Source organism: Phyllobates terribilis, unplaced genomic scaffold (genome assembly GCF_046119375.1).
Source record: "Phyllobates terribilis strain yellow unplaced genomic scaffold, ASM4611937v1 Scaffold_13__5_contigs__length_258822181, whole genome shotgun sequence".
NCBI lineage: Eukaryota > Metazoa > Chordata > Amphibia > Anura > Dendrobatidae > Phyllobates > Phyllobates terribilis.
The window spans coordinates 183426607-183448820 of NW_027362773.1; the positions used below are offsets into that span (position 1 = coordinate 183426607).

The following is a 22214-nucleotide window of genomic DNA, read 5'->3' on the forward strand; positions in this document are numbered from 1 at the left end:
GTAGTTGGCAGGATTTGAAGCTACACGGGAAGTCCTCAATGGATTTATAGTCCATTTCCTTAGCCACTCGGCCACAACTACTCAGACACTGTTTCATTCTTATGAGTTTCACACCTTTTCTTATAGCACCATGATCAATATCAGTGATTATCCTTCGGGAAGACATTTCAGAAAATGGAAGATTTCAATTGGAAACAAAATTCCAGGCCTCACTGAAATGTAAATATCTGATTTAAAGGTATCATCAATTGGAACCTTTTACAGTTCAAGGTTTATTAAAATTCATAAGGCGGATTTAGAGTGACTTTGTTCCAAACACCTCCTGAAAAAGGCTTTGAAAATGCTCAATAGTTTGAACAGATTCATTTCCATGCAAAAAGACTTGCTGTTCATATGATCAGGTATTGAGCGTCTTTTAACCTCATTAAGTTTCCCAAAACGCCAAGCGGTTAACAGAAGTGAGCATATCATTTTTCAGCTATATTTTGCTTGCTTTATACTTGCTATACAAGTCAATGAGTAGGTTAGAAAGACCCCTGGAAGGTTCCTGAGTGATTTTCACAGCATTTTGCAAGCAAAAAAGAAACTTAAACAAACTCATTTGATGCCCAAAACAATACTTAGAAAAACATCACCAAACTATGTTTACAAAAATGCTGGAAAACACTAAAAAGGGTGATTCAGGAAAAGAATCGCTGTCGTTTCTTGAGGCCGTTTCGGCTTGAAATCCTGGTCAGTTTCAATGACCTGGAAAAAGCGTCATGCGAACATTGACACAAGTCATAGAGTACGATTGCTTGGTGTGACATATGATATGAGTTTTGCTTCATGAAGTCAAGTTTAACTTTTGAGTTAAACTTTCTTGATAGATCTTTTTGCCATGTGGATTTTAACTTTCTCTTTTTATGTTAAACCACGTGCATTGGCAAATTGAGTGTGAGCAGAAAAGATAAAACTGCTATGCACAAAGAATTTCTCAGATTCCACTGAGATTTGAACTCAGATCACTGGATTCAGAGACCAGAGTGCTAACCATTACACCATGTAACCACATGATCATTGAAGCTGGCAGGATTTTCTTTTGAAAACAGTAAAAGAGCATGTGTAAATAGTGGAAATGTGAGAAATTCACTCTTAATCCCGTGATCTGAGTTCTAATCTCAGTGGAACCTGGGAATTCATGCATTATGATGAAAACTGGTTCTACAGCTGTTCCGCAAATGTATATCTAACACACATTGATAAATTAATATTCCCTCCCTTTTTATTCCACAAGTGTGCTTAAAGTTCCATGATATCACAACAAGGACAGTTTTAAAATGTTGATGAAATCTGGCTAATAATTAGCGTGCTGGATCTATTAGCTGGAAAAAGGGTGAGAAAAAAAGAAATTGCAAAACTTCTGCTCATGAAGAAGTCACTAAAGATTTTTCATGGTGTGCTAAAAGGTTCCATCGGAAAGATAATTCAAGTAGAGTTGGTGCAAATCAAAGTTCATATCCCAGTCCATCAGCCACGGCAGTGGTCTGTGTTCGCTGGAAAAAAGGAGGATTTGCACCACATACCTGATGGCACCCTCTGAGCTTTGTTTGATTGGTGGTGTGATGCACAAGTGACATCTCACCCAGCTGACTAATCAAAAGAAGATCTACAGATGCTGTTAAGCTGGTTCTACAAATACAATCCATAGATTACAGACCATTTCTGTGGGGGATAGACTTGGGAATGTGGAAATTGATCTACTCAGATAATTCGTCAAAATGTTACATGACGTTAAACGTAGTTGGCAGGATTTGAACCTACACGGGAAGACCCCAATGGATTTCTAGCCCATCGCCTTAACCACTCGGCCACAACTACTCAGACACTGTTTCAATCTTTGAGTTTTACACCTTTTCTTATAGCACCATGATCAATATCAGTGATTATCCTTCCTGAAGACATTTCAGAAAATGGAAGACTTTAATTGGAAACAAAATTCCAGGCCTCACTGAAATGTAAAAATCTGATTTAAAGGTATCATCAATTGGAACCTTTTACAGTTCAAGGTTTATTAAAATTCATAAGGCGGATTTAGAGTGACTTTGTTCCAAACACCTCCTGAAAAAGGCTTTGAAAATGCTCAATAGTTTGAACAGATTCATTTCCATGCAAAAAGACTTGCTGTTCATATGATCAGGTATTGAGCGTCTTTTAACCTCATTAAGTTTCCCAAAACGCCAAGCGGTTAACAGAAGTGAGCATATCATTTTTCAGGTATATTTTGCTTGCTTTATACTTGCTATACAAGTCAATGAGTAGGTTAGAAAGACCCCTGGAAGGTTCCTGAGTGACGTTCACAGCATTTTGCGAGCAAAAAAGAAACTTAAACAAACTCATTTGATGCCCAAAACAATACTTAGAGAAACATCACCAAACTATGCTTACAAAAATGCTGGAAAACACTAAAAAGGGTGATTCAGGAAAAGAATCGCTGTCGTTTCTTGAGGCCGTTTCGGCTTGAAATCCTGGTCAGTTTCAACCACCTGGAAAAAGTGTCATGCGAACATTGGCACAAGTCATAGACTACGATTGCTTGGTGTGACATAGATGATATGAGTTTTGCTTCATGAAGTCAAGTTTAACTTTTGAGTTAAACTTTCTTGGTAGATAGATCTTTTTGCCATGTGGATTTTAACTTTCTCTTTTTATGTTAAACCATGTGCATTGGCAAATTGAGTATGAGCAGAAAAGATAAAACCGCTATGACCAAAGAATTTCTCAGGTTCCACTGAGATTTGAACTCAGATCACTGGATTCAGAGTCCAGAGTGCTAACCATTACACCATGGAACCACATGAACAATGAGGCTGGCTGGATTTTCTTTTGAAAACAGTCAAAGAGCATGTGTAAATAGTGGAAATGTGAGAAATTCACTCTTAATCCAGTGATCTGAGTTCTAATCTCAGTGGAACCTGGGAATTCATGCATTATGATGAAAACTGGTTGTAAAGCTGTTCCGCAAATGTATATCTAACACACATTGGTAAATTAATATCTCCTCCCTTTTTATTCCACAAGTGTGCTTAAAGTTCCATGATATCACAACAAGGACAGTTTTAAAATGTTGATGAAATCTGGCTAATAATTAGCGTGCTGGATCTATCAGCTGGAAAAAGGGTGAGAAAAAAGAAATTGCAAAACTTCTGCTCATCCAGAAGTCACTAAAGATTTTTCATGGTGTGCTTAAAGGTTCCATCGGAAAGATAATTCAAGTAGAGTTGGTGCAAATCAAAGTTCATATCCCAGTCCATCAGCCACGGCAGTGGTCTGTGTTCGCTGGAAAAAAGGAGGATTTGCACCACATACCTGATGGCACCCTCTGAGCTTTGTTTGATTGGTGGTGTGATGCACAAGTGACATCTCACCCAGCTGACTAATCAAAAGAAGATCTACAGATGCTGTTAAGCTGGTTCTACAAATACAATCCATAGATTACAGACCATTTCTGTGGGGGATAGACTTCGGAAAGTGGAAATTGATCTACTCAGATAATTCGTCAAAATGTTACATGAATTTAAACGTAGTTGGCAGGATTTGAAGCTACACGGGAAGTCCTCAATGGATTTATAGTCCATTTCCTTAGCCACTCGGCCACAACTACTCAGACACTGTTTCATTCTTATGAGTTTCACACCTTTTCTTATAGCACCATGATCAATATCAGTGATTATCCTTCGGGAAGACATTTCAGAAAATGGAAGATTTCAATTGGAAACAAAATTCCAGGCCTCACTGAAATGTAAATATCTGATTTAAAGGTATCATCAATTGGAACCTTTTACAGTTCAAGGTTTATTAAAATTCATAAGGCGGATTTAGAGTGACTTTGTTCCAAACACCTCCTGAAAAAGGCTTTGAAAATGCTCAATAGTTTGAACACATTCATTTCCATGCAAAAAGACTTGCTGTTCATATGATCAGGTATTGAGCGTCTTTTAACCTCATTAAGTTTCCCAAAACGCCAAGCGGTTAACAGAAGTGAGCATATCATTTTTCAGCTATATTTTGCTTGCTTTATACTTGCTATACAAGTCAATGAGTAGGTTAGAAAGAACCCTGGAAGGTTCCTGAGTGATTTTCACAGCATTTTGCGAGCAAAAAAGAAACTTAAACAAACTCATTTGATGCCCAAAACAATACTTAGAAAAACATCACCAAACTATGTTTACAAAAATGCTGGAAAACACTAAAAAGGGTGATTCAGGAAAAGAATCGCTGTCGTTTCTTGAGGCCGTTTCGGCTTGAAATCCTGGTCAGTTTCAATGACCTGGAAAAAGCGTCATGCGAACATTGACACAAGTCATAGAGTACGATTGCTTGGTGTGACATATGATATGAGTTTTGCTTCATGAAGTCAAGTTTAACTTTTGAGTTAAACTTTCTTGATAGATCTTTTTGCCATGTGGATTTTAACTTTCTCTTTTTATGTTAAACCACGTGCATTGGCAAATTGAGTGTGAGCAGAAAAGATAAAACTGCTATGCACAAAGAATTTCTCAGATTCCACTGAGATTTGAACTCAGATCACTGGATTCAGAGACCAGAGTGCTAACCATTACACCATGTAACCACATGATCATTGAAGCTGGCTGGATTTTCTTTTGAAAACAGTAAAAGAGCATGTGTAAATAGTGGAAATGTGAGAAATTCACTCTTAATCCCGTGATCTGAGTTCTAATCTCAGTGGAACCTGGGAATTCATGCATTATGATGAAAACTGGTTCTACAGCTGTTCCGCAAATGTATATCTAACACACATTGATAAATTAATATCTCCTCCCTTTTTATTCCACAAGTGTGCTTAAAGTTCCATGATATCACAACAAGGACAGTTTTAAAATGTTGATGAAATCTGGCTAATAATTAGCGTGCTGGATCTATTAGCTGGAAAAAGGGTGAGAAAAAAAGAAATTGCCAAACTTCTGTTCATGAAGAAGTCACTAAAGATTTTTCATGGTGTGCTAAAAGGTTCCATCGGAAAGATAATTCAAGTAGAGTTGGTGCAAATCAAAGTTCATATCCCAGTCCATCAGCCACGGCAGTGGTCTGTGTTCGCTGGAAAAAAGGAGGATTTGCACCACATACCTGATGGCACCCTCTGAGCTTTGTTTGATTGGTGGTGTGATGCACAAGTGACATCTCACCCAGCTGACTAATCAAAAGAAGATCTACAGATGCTGTTAAGCTGGTTCTACAAATACAATCCATAGATTACAGACCATTTCTGTGGGGGATAGACTTGGGAATGTGGAAATTGATCTACTCAGATAATTCGTCAAAATGTTACATGACGTTAAACATAGTTGGCAGGATTTGAACCTACACGTGAAGACCCCAATGGATTTCTAGCCCATCGCCTTAACCACTCGGCCACAACTACTCAGACACTGTTTCAATCTTTGAGTTTTACACCTTTTCTTATAGCACCATGATCAATATCAGTGATTATCCTTCCTGAAGACATTTCAGAAAATGGAAGACTTTAATTGGAAACAAAATTCCAGGCCTCACTGAAATGTAAAAATCTGATTTAAAGGTATCATCAATTGGAACCTTTTACAGTTCAAGGTTTATTAAAATTCATAAGGCGGATTTAGAGTGACTTTGTTCCAAACACCTCCTGAAAAAGGCTTTGAAAATGCTCAATAGTTTGAACAGATTCATTTCCATGCAAAAGACTTGCTGTTCATATGATCAGGTATTGAGCGTCTTTTAACCTCATTAAGTTTCCCAAAACGCCAAGCGGTTAACAGAAGTGAGCATATCATTTTTCAGGTATATTTTGCTTGCTTTATACTTGCTATACAAGTCAATGAGTAGGTTAGAAAGACCGCTGGAAGGTTCCTGAGTGACGTTCACAGCATTTTGCGAGCAAAAAAGAAACTTAAACAAACTCATTTGATGCCCAAAACAATACTTAGAGAAACATCACCAAACTATGCTTACAAAAATGCTGGAAAACACTAAAAAGGGTGATTCAGGAAAAGAATCGCTGTCGTTTCTTGAGGCCGTTTCGGCTTGAAATCCTGGTCAGTTTCAACCACCTGGAAAAAAAGTCATGCGAACATTGGCACAAGTCATAGACTACGATTGCTTGGTGTGACATAGATGATATGAGTTTTGCTTCATGAAGTCAAGTTTAACTTTTGAGTTAAACTTTCTTGGTAGATAGATCTTTTTGCCATGTGGATTTTAACTTTCTCTTTTTATGTTAAACCATGTGCATTGGCAAATTGAGTATGAGCAGAAAAGATAAAACCGCTATGACCAAAGAATTTCTCAGGTTCCACTGAGATTTGAACTCAGATCACTGGATTCAGAGTCCAGAGTGCTAACCATTACACCATGGAACCACATGACCACTGAAGCTGGCTGGATATTCTTTTAAAAACAGTAAAAGAGCATGTGTAAATAGTGGAAATGTGAGAAATTCACTCCTAATCCAGTGATCTGAGTTCTAATCTCAGTGGAACCTGGGAATTCATGCATTATGATGAAAACTGGTTCTAAAGCTGTTTTGCAAATGTATATCTAACACACATTGGTAAATTAATATCTCCTCCCTTTTTATTCCACAAGTGTGCTTAAAGTTCCATGATATCACAACTAGAGACGAGCGTTGTTCTACTCGAACTGTTCGCCAATCTCAAATTCGTGCTGTTTTGGGCGGTGTTCGAGCCGTTCGGCGAACACGAACAATTTGAGAAAAATTCGGCTGTTCGAGGTTATGTTCGATAACTGTTCGTGCACCAAAATCATAACTGGATTTTTTCTCAGTAATGATGAAAATTAATGTTAATACGCAGTTTGAGTGTACAGCGGGGTGGGGGGAGGGGCAGGGGATGGATCTCTGCAGGAACAATGAAGATCTCCATTTTTTTTTTCTCTTTCCCGCATTTACAGTGGGGAGGTGCAATCTTTCATCCTATCAGCAGCGCACACACGGAGCGAAGTGCTTTTTTTCACACAAGCAAGGGCATGTGTCATTGGCAGTGTATGTCACATGTCCTTGCCCTATAAGACCAAGCCATTTTCCCCGTCGCCACCATTTTCTCACTGCTGCAGCTGCGTGTTAGACGGCACCGCTGTTGCTGTGTGCGCTATACCTTGTTAATTTCAAGCCAATTTTCGCACAAATCTACAGATAGCTTGGGAGTAGGAAATAGTTGTGATTGCAGTCCTTTTAAGGACTAGGTTACAGCATTTCCTATGACTTTTATCAGGCAGGTCTGTGCTCTTAAATAGATAGATTGTGGGAGTAAAGACTAATTGTAATTGGAGTCCTTTTCAGGACTAGGTTACATCAGTTCCTATCAGTTTTTGCCAGGCAGGTCTGTGCCAGTGCTGTGCAAGTTTTTTTCACAGCATTTGGCTGAATCTAGCAAAGCTAATCCTTTTTGGCCTATTGCAGAGTGTGTTAGTCAGTGGAGTAGCCTATCTGTGTTGCTAGATATACCACCTGTGTATAGAATACCAATTTTTTTACTGCACCTAGTGAAGTAAAATCTTTTGGGCATAGCATCATTCTATTAGTCCATCTATACTGACCTCCATCAGGTTGCAAATTGAATATAATTTTTTTCTGCATCTAGCTCTGAAAAAATATTGGGCTTCTAGCTGTGTGTGGGACTTGTTGTATTAGTCCATCTATACTGACCTCCATCAGGTTGCAAACTGAATATATTTTTTTCTGCATCTACCTCTGAAAAAATATTGGGCTTCTAGCTGTGTGTGGGACTTGTTCTATTAATCCATCTATACAGACCTCCATCAGGTTGCAAACTGAATATATTTTTTTCTGCATCTACCTCTGAAAAAATATTGGGCTTCTAGCTGTGTGTGGGACTTGTTGTATTAGTCCATCTATACTGACGTCCATCAGGTTGCAAACTGAATATATTTTTTTCTGCATCTACCTCTGAAAAAATATTGGGCTTCTAGCTGTGTGTAGGACTTGTTCTATTAATCCATCTATACAGACCTACATCAGGTTGCAAACTGAATATATTTTTTTTCTGCATCTACCTCTGAAAAAATATTGGGCTTCTAGCTGTGTGTGGGACTTGTTGTATTAGTCCATCTATACTGACCTCCATCAGGTTGCAAACTGAATATATTTTTTTCTGCATCTACCTCTGAAAAAATATTGGGCTTCTAGCTGTGTGTGGGACTTGTTCTATTAATCCATCTATACATACCTCCATCAGGTTGCAAACTGAATATATTTTTTTCTGCATCTACCTCTGAAAAAATATGTGGCCTTCTAGCAGTGTGTGGGACTTTCTCTATTAGTCCATCTATACTGACCTCCATCAGGTTGCAAACTGAATATAATTTTTTCTGCATCTAGCTCTGAAAAAATATTTGGCCTTCTAGCAGTGTGTGGGACTTTCTCTATTAGTCCATCTATACTGACCTCCATCAGGTTGCAAATTAAAAATAATTTTTATCTGCATCTACAGTACCTCTGAAAAAATATTTGGGCTTCTAGCAGTGTGTGGGACTTGTTCTATTAGTCCATCTATACTGACCTCCATCAGGTTGCAAATTGAATATAATTTTTATCTGCATCTAGCTCTGAAAAAATATTTGGCCTTCTAGCAGTGTGTGGGACTTTCTCAATTAGTCCATCTATACTGACCTCCATCAGGTTGCAAATTGAATATAATTTTTATCTGCATCTAGCTCTGAAAAAATATTTGGCCTTCTAGCAGTGTGTGGGACTTTCTCTATTAGTCCATCTATACTGACCTCCATCAGGTTGCAAATTAAAAATAATTTTTATCTGCATCTACCTCTGAAAAAATATTTGGGCTTCTAGCTGTGTGTGGGACTTGTTCTATTACTCCATCTATACTGACCTCCATCAGGTTGCAAACTGAATATATTTTTTTCTGCATCTACCTCTGAAAAAATATTGGGCTTCTAGCTGTGTGTGGGACTTGTTGTATTAGTCCATCTATACTGACCTCCATCAGGTTGCAAATTAAAAATAATTTTTATCTGCATCTACAGTACCTCTGAAAAAATATTGGGCTTCTAGCTGTGTGTGGGACTTGTTCTATTAGTCCGTCTATACTGACCTCCATCAGGTTGCAAATTGAATATAATTTTTATCTGCATCTAGCTCTGAAAAAATATTTGGCCTTCTAGCAGTGTGTGGGACTTTCTCTATTAGTCCATCTATACTGACCTCCATCAGGTTGCAAATTAAAAATAATTTTTATCTGCATCTAGCTCTGAAAAAATATTTGGCCTTCTAGCAGTGTGTGGGACTTTCTCTATTAGTCCATCTATACTGACCTCCATCAGGTTGCAAATTAAAAATAATTTTTATCTGCATCTACAGTACCTCTGAAAAAATATTTGCGCTTCTAGCTGTGTGTGGGACTTGTTCTATTAGTCCATCTATACAGACCTCCATCAGGTTGCAAATTGAATATAATTTTTTTCTGCATCTAACCCAGCCAATAGTTTTGGCCTAATACCACAGTTTGGCCACTCAGCTCTGCTCGGTTCCCATCCATTGTTTTTTTGTGCAAACAACTCCAGAGTTGTGAATTAGTTAACCACCAAAATGAGTGGAAAAAGGCCTGCTGCTGGTGGAAAGGGGAATAGGCGTGTTGGGAAGGGGAAAAAAGGTTGTGTCCGTGGGGTAGGTGTTAAAGCAACAGTAACATCTGCAGAAGAAAGACCATCTTCCAGCCAAACTAAAATGTCTACTTCTTTTAGCAGACAATGTGATAAGATCCCTTTCTTACGGCCACGCCAATCGCTACAAATTCCAGATGAGGCACAAAAACAGCAGGTGCTTCAACGGATATCAAGTGCTCCTTTAAGTGGGCTCTCCTCCACATCAACTTCAACATCACAAATACTCCAGTCCTCAAAGGTGTCACCCCAATCGCACTTGCTTCCTCACAGCTCCCAAATCTCCAGCTGCCCGTCTGAGTATGAGGTAGAACAGATGGTTGAGTCTGCAGAGCTGTTTACTCATACTATAGCCTGGGAATCAGAGGTCGACTCCAGCGCTTCTGTGAATCCAGACGAGGAAATGATCTGCACTGATGCCCAGAATCTTTATGAGTCGGATCCAGGACCAGACGCAGAAGGTTCTGACCATAATGTAGACCCTCATTCCCAAACTGTAACTCCTGTTGGTGGAGACAATGAGGAAGACGATGATAAGACTCAAATACCTGATTGGAGCGACAACTTTAGTTTTTTGTCAGGGCAGGAACAGGTTGGCTCTGAGGACGACGGGTGTGATAACGCACAGGGTGATGATGATGAGGTTGGAGATCCCACTTACTGTCAACCCACAGTCAGCCAAGAGATGAGGTCAGCAGAGGAGGTGGAGGAAGATGCTAGTGACGACGAGGTCAGGTTGCGCCTTCCTGGACAGAGACGTAGTACTGGAAGCACGTCAACAACTGCATCCTCAAACACAACTCTGCCTCTCACCACAAGTCGTGGTGGCTCTTCAGGTCGCATGGGTGCTAAGCCTTGCATAGCCTGGGCATTTTTTCAGATCGATAAAGATGACCCAACTCGTGTTATCTGTAACATTTGTCAGCGAAAGCTAAGTAGAGGCCAAAAAATACATAGTTTGAGTACTTCATGCATGAACCGGCACATGGACATGATGCATAAGTTGCAGTGGTAAGCTCAGTGTGCTACAATGCGGCCTAGCCGGCTGGGCCAACCACCGTCTGCCATATCTTGTGCATCCGCGGCCTCTTCATCCTCTGTGACTGGGGGGACAGCAGTCACACCTGTTTTGGGGCGCAGACCTGCCACCTCTTTAACCACAACAGCCAGCGTGATTGGCAGGTCATCATTTTCTTTGGAGGTGGGAACACCAGCTGGTGTTGAGCGCTGTCCGACATCGATAGCACCACCTTTGGATCAAGGCAACCTAACATGTCCGCCTGCATCTTCCTCACAGACCGGCAGTTTGCCGGGGACACCCTTATCAACCCCGTCTTAGCACAATAGCCAGCCCTCGGTCCCTCAGATGTGGACAAGTAAAAGACCATTTCCTCCTAGCCATTAGAAAGCTAAGAGGTTGAATTTCACCATCTGCAAGCTCTTGGCTACAGAAATGCTGCCTTTCCGCCTGGTGGACACAGAGGATTTTCGAGACCTTATGTCCGTCACAGTGCCCCAGTACCAGATGCCCAGTCGGCACTACTTCTCAAAGAAAGGTGTGCCTGCGCTCCACCAGCATGTCGCACACAACATCACCGCTTCTTTGAGAAACTCTGTGTGTGACAGGGTGCATTTCACCACAGACACTTGGACGAGTAGGCATGGACAGGGGCATTACATGTCGCTGACTGGGCACTGGGTAACTATGGTGACAGCAGGACAAGGGGCTGCTGTCCAAGTCTTGCCGTCCCCACGAGTTGTGCGCCAATCCTCTTTATGTCAAAGTTCCTCCACTGCTTCAGCCTCCTCAACCTCCTCTCGGTCTTCCACCTGCACCCAAAGCCTGTCTGGTCATGCCAAAAGCTTTTTAACTGTGCAGAAGGGATCCTGCACACTTCCTTACTATGCTGGCAGTAGGGCTCAACGTCATCAGGCGGTTTTTACATTGAAATGTCTGGGAAATGTGAGTCACACAGCTGAGGAGTTGTGGTCAGCTCTGGAGAACCAATTTCATGAATGGTTGTCTCCACTGGACCTGAAACCAGGGAAGGCCGTGTGCAACAATGCTGCAAACCTGGGTGCGGCCCTTCGCCGGGGCAATGTCACACACGTGCCTTGTATGGCTCACGTGTTGAACCTGGTTGTCCAGCAATTTTTAGCCCACTATCCCAGACTAGATGGCCTTCTGCAGAGGGCACGGTCGCTGTGTGCTCACTTCCGCCGTTCGCATCCCGCAGCTCAGCGACTTACATCTCTACAGAAGTCGTTGGGTCTTCCACTTCACCGGCTAAAATGCGATGTGCCTACCCGGTGGAATTCAACTCTGCACATGTTGCAGCGACTGTGGCAGCACCGACAAGCCCTGGTGCAATACGTTCTGACGTATAGCCTGGGCCAACGAGATCCAGAGGTGGGGCAAATCACACTGGAGGAGTGGTCTCAGATCAGGGACCTATGCACCCTTCTGCACAGTTTTGAAATGGCGACGAAGATGTTTAGTGCTGACGATGCCATTATCAGCATGACTATTCCGGTGATTTACATGCTGGAGCACATGTTAAACAGAATTCGGAGTCAGGTGGTGGCACAAGAGGAGGTGGAGGAAGAAGAGGAGGAGGTGTTGTATGCGGAAGGGCTAACATCTGCAAGGTCCAGACGGTCGGCAGCACCAAGGCGGCAGGCATGTGAGGGTGGGGGAGATGGTTTTACCAGGGCGCATGGTAGCAGCCAAACTAGTGAGGAAGGTGCAGGAGCCCAGGAAGAAGTGGAGGACGAACTGATGGAAGACTCATCAGATGAGGGAGACCTTGATCACATTTCTGTTGTGCGAGGTTGGTGGGAGAGGACAGAGGAAGGAAGCATGATTGTTACCTCGCCACCAACACAACAGGGACTTGGTGCTCCTGGATGCGCAACACACATGAGTGCCTTCTTGCTGCACTACCTGCAACATGACCCTCGAATTGTGAGAATTAGAAATAATCCTGACTACTGGGTTGCCACACTGTTAGATCCCCGGTACAAAAGTAAATTTGCAGAAATTATTCCTGCCATAGAAAGGGATGCACGCATGCAGGAGTATCAGCAGAGACTGTTGCAGAATCTTACATGTGCTTTTCCACAAAATACCAGTGGTGCACGTAGTGAATCTCACAGTTCCAACTAGCCAACCGTGGGACCGTCAAGTGTTCAGCACTCAAACCGTAACAGAACCACAGTATCTGCTGGTAACATCAATTTTGCGGAATCATTTCACCACTTTTTTAGCCCATCCTTAGCAAGGCCACAGGAGACAAGAAGTCTGACACATAGTCAATGCCTAGAGACGATGGTACAGGAGTATCTCCAAGTAAACATTGAAGCCATGACTGTGTCACTGGACCCTTGCTCTTTTTGGGCTTCCAATCTGGATAAATGGCCGGAGCTAGCCACTTACGCCTTGGAGATCTTGTCATGCCCCGCAGCCAGCGTTCTGTCTGAACGTGTGTTCAGCGCTGCTGGTGGTGTGCTGACAGATAAGCGCACGCGGCTCTCCACTGATAATGTAGACAGACTCACGTTCATAAAGATGAACAAATCATGGATCCGAAACGACTTTTCTAAACCTGTGTCATCCTGGGGAGAGTAAAAGCTTGATGATTGGTTAAAATCACCCTACCAACCGTTTTAAGCTTTCAAATTACTAATCATGTTTATCTGTATCTTGGCTGGAAAATAATTTGGGCTTTGTAGCAGTGTGCAGCACTGATTCTATTAGGCCATCTATAATAAGCTCCACCAGATTTAAAATTACTAATCATGTTTTTCTGTATCTTGACTGGAAAATAATTTGGGCTTTGTAGCAGTGTGCAGCACTGATCCTATTAGGCCATCTATACTAAAGCTTCACCAGATTTAAAATTAATAATAATTTTTAGCTGCATCTAGCCCGGAAAATAATTTTGGGGCTCCGAGATGCACAAGACACATAAGTGCCTTCTTGCTGCACTACCTGCAGCATGACCCTCATATTGTCAGAATTCGAAGTAATCATGACTACTGGGTTGCCACACTCTTAGATCCCCCAAACTTTTCGATCAACCTTTTCATTTTAATAAAGACCAAAAAAATGGTCATTTTTGAAATTATAAGCATTAGCAGGTTGTTAGAAACTGAAATCAAACAGTTTTCAACTCAAAACTTTATTCTAGGTGATGTTACATTTTCACATAGGACCCCTTGTTCGAAAGGAGCTTCTGAACTCTCTCGTCCATTGAATTTGTCAGGTTTTGGATGGTTTCTGCTTCAATTGTTTTGCATGAGGACAGAATACCCTCCCAGAGCTGTTGCTTAGATGTGAACTGCCTCCCGCCATCATAGACACTCCTTTTAATGATGCTCCAAAGGTTCTGAATGGGGTAGAGGTCAGGGGAGCATGGGGGTCACACCATAAGTTTGTCCCCTTTTATGCCCATATCAGCCAGAGATGCAGATGTTTTATATGCAGCATGAGATGGTGCATTATCATGCAAAAAAATGATCTTGCTGTGAAATACACGGTTCTTCTTCTTGAACCATGGCAGGAAGTGCTGTTTGAGAAAATCCACATACATTATGGAGTTCATCTTTAGCGCCTTCAGGGATCCTAAAGGGGCCGACAATCTCTCTCCCCATGATTCCAGCCCAAAACATTACTCCACCTCCTCCTTGTTGGCGCTGTAGCCGTGTTTGCGTGGGGTGTCCATCAACCAGCCATCCTCCACTCCATCCATCTGTACCATCGAGCGCTGCATGGCACTCATCCGTGAACAAAACAGTTTTGAAATTAGTCTTCATGTAATGTTTGGCCCACTGGAGCCGTTTCTGCTTGTGTGAAGTGGATAGAGGAGGTCGACAGGATGGCGTATGCACTGCTGCAAACCTCTGAAGGACCCTGCATCTTGTTGTTCGGGGGACGTTGGAGGCACCAGCAGCTTCAAAAACTTGTCTGCTGCTATGACAAGGCTTTTTTGCCGCTGCTCTTTCAACCTGACGTAATTGCCTGTAGGAAAGAGTCCTCAATTTGCCCTTATCAGCACGCACACGTGTGTACTGTGAATCAGCTACATACTTTTTGATTGCCAAGACACTTCATCCTGATCATCGCACAATGTTGATTGTAGTCATGCCTTGACCTAAACACTCCACAATTTGTTGCTTCTCAGCAGCCGACACATCCTTTTTCTTTCCCATTTTGGCAGAAAATGTAGGCTGCTTAATAATGTGAGACAGCCTTCTTAAGTAGTCTTGCCTTTCATTGGACACACCTGCCAAACTAATTAGCACAGGTGTCTGCAATTGCTTACAGTGATATAAAGAGCCCTGACACACATCACCATCAATGAGTTTAACTGACAAACAAACAAATTCTTCCCTTATCACTCCTAAACACTTTTTGCATAATAATTTGGAACACAGTGTACATGTGCTTTTCCACAAAACACCAGTGGTTCACCTAGTGAATCTTACAGTTCTAACTTGCCAACCGTGGTCTGTATGGAGTTGTTCAATAAAGGGCGCAAAATTAAGATAACATAGATGGGAGAGTTCTCTATGAATAGGAATTCCTAAGTATTTGATACCCTGTGAGGGCCAGGCAAAGGGAAAATTGGACTGGATGGAATCCTATATGGATTTAGGAAGGGAGACATCGAGGGCCTCAGACTTCGCTACATTGATTTTAAAATTTGACCATGTAACAAAGTGATCTATTTCAGCCATAACAGCATGGATGGATATATGTGATTGAGTGATATATACTAGGACATCATCAGTAGAGATGAGCGGTGTTCGACTAGAACTGTTCGATAATCTCAAATTCGAGCTGTTTTGGGCGGTGTTCGAGTTGTTCGACGAACCCGAACGATTTGCAAAAAATTCGGCTGTTCGAGGTTATGTTCGATAACTGTTCGTGCACCAAAAGCGTGTCCTGCATGTCTGGCGCTATTTAGAGCACCAATCATGCAGGGATTGTCTGCCACTCACTGTAATGCCACAGCCATGGTGGTTGTGGCATTACAGTGATTGCCCAAATCGATGGGAACAGTGCCAACAGTGAAACATGAAAAGCCGGCAATTCAGCAGCGGCATACACCTGTACCCGACAATTTAGAACCGAAAGAATAGAGCTTCACACATAGATTAGATAGATATAAACATGTCAGCCACATATATACGAAGTACAGTGAAAGTGCTGCTTACTGTACTTGTCATTTAGCGTAAAGGATTTATCAAAAAAAATAATAGTGTTTTCATGCACCGTCTCTTTAAAAAAGCCGGCCGGCAATTTAGCAGCGGTACCCGACAATTTATAACAGACAGAATAGAGCTTCACACATAGATTAGATAGATAGAAACATGTCAGTCACATATATATGAAGTACAGTGATAGTGTTGGTTACTGTACTTGTCATTTAGTATTAAAATAAAGGATTTATTATTAAAAAAATTGGCGTGGGGTTCCCCTTAATTTTAGGCTCTAGCGGAGGTTAAGCAGACGGCTGGGGCAGATGTTTGAAGCCTGGGAAGGGGGTAATACCCACGGAGCTTCCCAGGCTACTAATATCAGCCCCCAGCTGAATACATAGCCTTTACTAGCTATTAAAATGGGGGACCCCCCAAAAAAAATGACGTGGGGTCCCCCCTAATTTAATAGCTAGCAAAGGCTAGGCAGACAGCTGGGGGCTGATATTAATAGCCCAGGAAGGGAGCCATGAATATTGGCCCCCTGCCAGGCTAGAAACACCAGCCGTCAGCCGCCCAAGAAATGGCGCATTCATAGGATGCGCCAATTCTGGCACTTAGCCTCGCTCTTCCACGCTGCCCTGGTGCGGTGGCAGTGGGGTAATAGGGTTGGGGTTGATGTCATCTTATAATGCCAGCTGACATCAAGCCCAGGTTAGTAATGGAGAGGCGTCTATAAGACACCCCCATTACTAACCCCATAGTCAAAGTTAAAAAAAACACAAACACCCAGAATAAAGTCCTTTAATTGAAATAAAGACACAATCCTTTATTGTTCTAAATTAAACCATACTTACCATCACGCCCATTCCAGCTGAAGCCAACGATCTCCTGCAATAAAAGAAAAATAATAAAGCAACCTCATCCTTACCTTTCCATGGTTCCCACGACAGCTTCAGCTCTGCTACATCGAGATGACAGGCTGGACCGCAGCAGAACGCTGCCATCCAGCCTCTCATCCCGCAGACACTGAGAAGCGCAGGCTTGCTTGCGCTGCTCAGCGTCTCTCTGTGACGACATCCAGATGAGCCGAGTTCATGTCCAATGAACTCGGCTCACCTCATGCACGTCACTGACAGCGTGGGAAAATTCTCACGCTGAAGCGGTGAGTGCAGGAGAATTCTCCCACGCTGTCAGTGACGTGCATAAGGTGAGCTCATGTCCAATGAACTCAGCTCACCTCCTGCACGTCACTGACAGCGTGGGAGAATTCTCCTGCACTCAGCGCTTCAGCGTGAGAATTCTCCAACGCTGAAGCGCTGAGTGCAGGAGAATTTTCCCACGCTGTCAGTGACGTGCATAAGGTGAGCTCATGTCCAATGAACTCAGCTCACCTCCTGCACGTCACTGACAGCGTGGGAGAATTCTCCTGCACTCAGCGCTTCAGTGTGAGAATTCTCCCACGCTGAAGCGCTGAGTGCAGGAGAATTTTCCCACGCTGTCAGTGACGTGCATGAGGTGAGCCGAGTTCATTGGACATTAACTCGGCTCATCTGGATGCCCTCACAGAGAGACACTGTGGAGCGCAAGCAAGCCTGCGCTTCTTAGTGTCTGCGGGATGACAGGCTGGATGGCAGCGTTCTGCTGCGGTCCAGCCTGTCATCTCGATGTAGCAGAGCTGAAGCTGTCATGGGAACCATGGAAAGGTAAGGATGATGTTGCTTTATTATTTTTCTTTTATTTCAGGAGATCGTTGGCTTCAGCTGGAATGGGCGTGATGGTAAGTATGGTTTAATTTAGAACAATAAAGAATTGTGTGTTTATTTCAATTAAAGGACTTTTTTCTGGGTGTTGTGTTTTTTTTAAATACTTTACTAGAAATTCATGGTGGTCATGTCTAATATTGGCGTGACCCCATGAATTTCGGGCTTAGGGCCAGCTGATAATGCCAAGCTGGTCCTAACCCCTTTATTACCCAGTGAGCCACCGCATCAGGGCCCTGGATGAGTTGGGTACAGCGCCAGAAGATGACGCTTCTATGAACGCGCCATTTTCCGGGGTGGCTGCGGACTGCAATTGCAGCGGGGGTGGCCCAGAAAGCTTGGGCCTCCCTGCGCTGCGGATTCCAGCCCCCAGCTGCCTAGTTGTACCTGGCTGGACACAAAAACAGGGCGAAGCCCCACGTCAATTTTCTTTAAATTATTTCATGAAATAATTAAGAAAAAAAGGGCTTCCCTATATTGTTGTGTCCGGCCAGGTACAAATAGGCAGCTGGTGGTTGGGGGCAGCCCGTTCCTGCCTGCTGTACCTGGCTGGACACAAATATAGTGCGAAGCCCCACGTCAATTTTTTTTAAATTATTTAATGAATTTCCTGAAATAATTTAAAAAAATTGAAGTGGGGCTTCGCACTATATTTGTGTCCAGCCAGGTACAGCAGGCAGGAACGGGCTGCCCCCATCCACCAGCTGCCTATTTGTACCTGGCCGGACACAACAATATAGGGAAGCCCTTTTTTTCTTAATTATTTCATGAATTTCATGAAATAATTAAAAAAAATTGAAGTGGGGCTTCGCACTATATTTGTGTCCAGCCAGGTACAGCAGGCAGGAACGGGCTGCCCCCAACCACCAGCTGCCTATTTGTACCTGGCCGGACACAACAATATAGGGAAGGCCTTTTTTTCTTAATTATTTCATGAATTTCATGAAATAATTAAAAAAAAAGTACGTGGGGCTTCGCCCTATTTTTGTGTCCAGCCAGGTACAACTAGGCAGCTGGGGGCTGGAATCTGCAGCGCAGGGAGGCCCAAGCTTTCTGGGCCCCCCCCGCTACAAATTGCAGTCCGCAGCCACCCCGGAAAATGGCGCGTTCATAGAAGCGCCATCTTCTGGCGCTGTACCCAACTCATCCAGGGCCCTGGTGCGGTGGCTCACTGGGTAATAAAGGGGTTAGGGCCAGCTTGGCATTATCAGCTGGCCCCAAGCCCAAAATTCATGGGGTCACGCCAGTATTAGACATGACCGCCATGAATTTCTAGTAAAGCATTTAAAAAAAACACAACACCCAGAATAAAGTCCTTTAATTGAAATAAAGACACAATTCTTTATTGTTCTAAATTAAACCATACTTACCATCACATGACCTCGGCTCATCTGGATGCCGTCACAGCGAGACAGTGAGGAGCGCAAGCATGCCTGCGCTTCTCAGTGTCTGCGGGATGACAGACTGGATGGCAGCGTTCTGCTGCAGTCCAGCCTGTCATCTCGATGTAGCAGAGCTGAAGCTGTCGTGGGAACCATGGAAAGGTAAGGATGAGGTTGCTTTATTATTTTTCTTTTATTGCAGGAGATCGTTGGCTTCAGCTGGAATGGGCGTGATGGTAAGTATGGTTTAATTTAGAACAATAAAGGATTGTGTCTTTATTTCAATTAAAGGACTTTATTCTGGGTGTTTGTGTTTTTTTTAACTTTGACTATGGGGTTAGTAATGGGGGTGTCTTATAGACGCCTCTCCATTACTAACCTGGGCTTGATGTCAGCTGGCATTATAAGCTGACATCAACCCCAACCCTATTACCCCACTGCCACCGCACCAGGGCAGCGTGGAAGAGCGAGGCTAAGTGCCAGAATTGGCGCATCCTATGAATGCGCCATTTCTTGGGCGGCTGACGGCTGGTGTTTCTAGCCTGGCAGGGGGCCAATATTCATGGCTCCCTTCCTGGGCTATTAATATCAGCCCCCAGCTGTCTGCCTAGCCTTTGCTAGCTATTAAATTAGGGGGGACCCCACGTCATTTTTTTTGGGGGGTCCCCCATTTTAATAGCTAGTAAAGGCTATGTATTCAGCTGGGGGCTGATATTAGTAGCCTGGGAAGCTCCGTGGGTATTACCCCCTTCCCAGGCTTCAAACATCTGCCCCAGCCGTCTGCTTAACCTCCGCTAGAGCCTAAAATTAAGGGGAACCCCACGCCAATTTTTTTAATAATAAATCCTTTATTTTAATACTAAATGACAAGTACAGTAACCAACACTATCACTGTACTTCATATATATGTGACTGACATGTTTCTATCTATCTAATCTATGTGTGATGCTCTATCTTTCTGTTCTAAATTGTCGGGTACCGCTGCTGAATTGCCGGCCGGCTTTTTTAAAGAGACAGTGCATGAAAACACTATTATTTTTTTAAATAAATCCTTTACACTAAATGACAAGTACAGTAAGCAACACTATCACTGTACTTATTATATATGTGACTGACATGTTTCTATCTATCTAATCTATGTGTGAAGCTCTATTCTTTCTGTTCTAAATTGTCGGGTACAGATGCTGAATTGCCGGCCAGCTTTTTTAAAGAGACGGTGCATGAAAACACTAATATTTTTTTTAATAAATCCTTTACACTAAATGACAAGTGCAGTAACCAACACTGTCACTGTGCTTCTTATATGTGTGACTGACATGTTTCTATCTATCTAATCTATGTGTGATGCTCTATTCCTTCTTGTCTAAATTGTCGGGTTCCGGTGTATGCCGCTGCTGAATTTGCCGGCAGGCTTTTTTAAAGAGAGTGTCTTCTGAGCAGTTTGTCAGCTTTTGGACACCTTTGCAGGTGTTTTCTATGTGTTTCTATGTGTTTTTGTTTGCCTGCCATTGGTTTTAACGGTGTTCAACGGTGTTCTAAGGTGTTCGACGAACAGTTCGACGAACAGTTCCTCGAACATCCCTGTGTTCAACGAACCGAACCGAACCCGAACACTACGGGGGTGGCTCAACACTAATCATCAGCAAATAGAGAGCACTTGTACTCGCTGCCTCCCTCCTCAATCCACCTAATATTGGGGTTATGGCGAATTGATGAGAGCAGGTGCTCCGTCACTAGGATGTATAAGAGAGGGGACAGAGAACATCCCTGCCTTGTCCCATTGGTGATTGTGAAAGGTGATGAAAATGTTCTGACGCGCCCCCTGGGCCTTGGGACACCCGGAGCCGGACCCTTTTTGGTGGATGCTGGTGGTTGTAGTCTCCGTGGCGGCGACCCGGTTCCGTGGCTCAGGGCGGTCAAACCAGTGGCGGAACTATTTATGTGGTTTTGATGTTTAAATGTCCGACTACGCCACCCGTGGATTGCGGTCAGAGTGAACCGCCGCTCCAGGGCAGACCGCTGAGGCTGGTGTTGTGGGTGCAGCAGAGCGTAGCATAACTCCCCACGGGAGGAGTATAGCCTCAGGGCAGTGTATGCGGAGGATGGGGGTGATGGTGCAGGGCAGCAGCAGTAACGACACGGAGTCAGTGATGCAGTCCAGGGCCTTTACTCACAGTTCTTATTATCCAGACCACATCTGCAGGTAACGGCTGCACACGTCGTACTGTGCTCACCAGGTGAGGGGCTCAGACAACTCCCAGATAACTTTGGAGCGCTTCACAGGACCCCCTTTGTGTGTCCTTTGTCTGGCCTTTCTTACCAACCCTTCTGTCCGGCTGCCTCGGGCCTCCTCTTGGTAAACTTGGCGCCAGTTTCCCTGACCCTATGTGGTGCCTTCCTAGCGGGTGTAGCGAGGGGCTGCGCCACATAAAATGTCACAGCCTCCTGTTTCTAGCTGAGGGTCGTTTCCTGCCTCCACTAGTTTCGGGGACCGGTCTCCCCCTTTGGCCTGACCCCTCCACGCAGGTGGATTCGGGCGTGCGATGGCGACTCACCCGTCCGCACCCCTGGGATCCCTTCGTTCCTTGTTCCTGGAGCCTTCTCCGCTCCTCTTCCTTCCTTCTCCCTCTTCCAGGCCTGGGCCTCTGTTACTAGGCCCACCTCCAGAGCAGAGCTCATGCAGAGCCCCTGCTCCCTGCCACTTCTGCTCAGACTTCTCTGCACTGAACTAAGATAGTGCCCACCTTTTATACTCCCTTCTCAATGCACCCAGAAACTGCTTACTCCCTGCTCCTGCACTGCAGGGTTCCCCTTCCTCAGTGTTCTCTCCCCCCACTCCAGCCAGGGACAGGGACTGTCGTGCCAATCTCAGGGGCATATTGGTCGCCCTGCCCCACGGCAATGTGGTGTAATGCATGCAGGTGTCGGGTCCTGATCCACACTCCATCCTTACCTGAGAGTGAGATATCACACCTCTGGGTGAGGTGCAATACCTCTGTAGCAACCGAGCCCTCAGGGTGCTACAGTTCCATTTATCTTCAGCCTAGGTGACGTATTGCGATACAGGGCCGTGATTTTGGCTATAAAAGGGTCCCCTAGACCCCTACCCCAAGCTTTTTAAGAGAATCATATATGGCGTGCCAGGAGACTCTATGGAATGCTTTCTCAGCATCCA

The 22214-nt window shown here is 43.7% G+C and overlaps 5 non-coding genes across 5 annotated transcripts; all 5 read right to left on the reverse strand.

Annotated features, from left to right (window-relative positions):
- Nucleotides 1–978: 978 nt before the first annotated feature.
- Nucleotides 979–1050, reverse strand: TRNAQ-CUG (transfer RNA glutamine (anticodon CUG)). Its single transcript has one exon. It is a non-coding gene; the product is annotated as a tRNA-Gln (tRNA).
- Nucleotides 1051–1778: 728 nt separating this feature from the next.
- TRNAS-AGA (transfer RNA serine (anticodon AGA)) lies at nucleotides 1779–1860 on the reverse strand. Its single transcript has one exon. It is a non-coding gene; the product is annotated as a tRNA-Ser (tRNA).
- A 902-nt stretch (nucleotides 1861–2762) lies between these two features.
- On the reverse strand, nucleotides 2763–2834 carry TRNAQ-CUG (transfer RNA glutamine (anticodon CUG)). Its single transcript has one exon. It is a non-coding gene; the product is annotated as a tRNA-Gln (tRNA).
- A 1706-nt stretch (nucleotides 2835–4540) lies between these two features.
- On the reverse strand, nucleotides 4541–4612 carry TRNAQ-CUG (transfer RNA glutamine (anticodon CUG)). The gene has a single exon. It is a non-coding gene; the product is annotated as a tRNA-Gln (tRNA).
- Nucleotides 4613–6323: 1711 nt separating this feature from the next.
- TRNAQ-CUG (transfer RNA glutamine (anticodon CUG)) lies at nucleotides 6324–6395 on the reverse strand. Its single transcript has one exon. It is a non-coding gene; the product is annotated as a tRNA-Gln (tRNA).
- Nucleotides 6396–22214: the final 15819 nt, after the last annotated feature.